Genomic DNA, 742 nt, shown 5'->3' with positions numbered 1-742 from the left:
CAATCATCACTGGGTAACTGAAGAAATAAAGAACAAAATTAAAAGATTCCTTGAAAGAAATCAGAACAAAATTACAACATATCAAAACCTTTGGGACACGGCAAAAGCAGTAATCAAAGGGCAGTGTATAGTAATCACTGCACACATCAATATGGTAGAAGAATTAAAACACACACTTTAGCACATAAACTACCATTGGAAAAAATGCGACAAAACAGACCATCAAATAGTAGAAAAAAGAATATAAACATTAGGGTAGAAATAAATGAATTCGAACATGAAAAAACACCTCTTCCTGAAGTGCCCTGGGATGACCTGCCAAAATGGTTTCCTGCTCACTTGACCCAGAAAAGCACACAAAATCATGCAAATGAAAAGGGTCAAATCCATTGGGTCTCCACTCAAGTACTCCCCCAACGCAAGAATACTTTCTTCTATGAAATTGGCATTCTATGATTCTCGCCTTGCTGACACAACCGCTGAAGACAAAGCGGGTGAATAAGCAAATGTGAAGAAAGCTGATGGTGCCTGGTATCAAAAGAGTCTTAAAGGCTTGAAGATAAACAAGCAGCCATCTAGCTCAGAAGCAACAAAGCCCACACGGAAGAACATATCAGCCTGTGTGAACACGAGGTGTCGAATGGATCACTGAAGACAAATGGGTGCATAAGCAAATGTGGCGAAGAAAGCTGATGGTGCCCGGCTATCAAAAAGTATAGCGTCTGGGGTCTTAAAGGCTTGA

General features: G+C 40.2%; 1 pseudogene; it reads left to right on the top strand.

Annotated features, from left to right (window-relative positions):
* Window positions 1–323: 323 nt before the first annotated feature.
* The window catches only part of LOC101660227, a 1,680-nt pseudogene continuing 1,261 nt past the window's right edge, over window positions 324–742 (top strand).

This window comes from Echinops telfairi, unplaced genomic scaffold, assembly GCF_000313985.2.
Source record: "Echinops telfairi isolate 266 unplaced genomic scaffold, ASM31398v2 ScPeMD7_55;HRSCAF=186, whole genome shotgun sequence".
Taxonomy (NCBI): Eukaryota; Metazoa; Chordata; class Mammalia; order Afrosoricida; family Tenrecidae; genus Echinops; species Echinops telfairi.
This window is presented reverse-complemented; position numbering and strand designations above follow the sequence as displayed.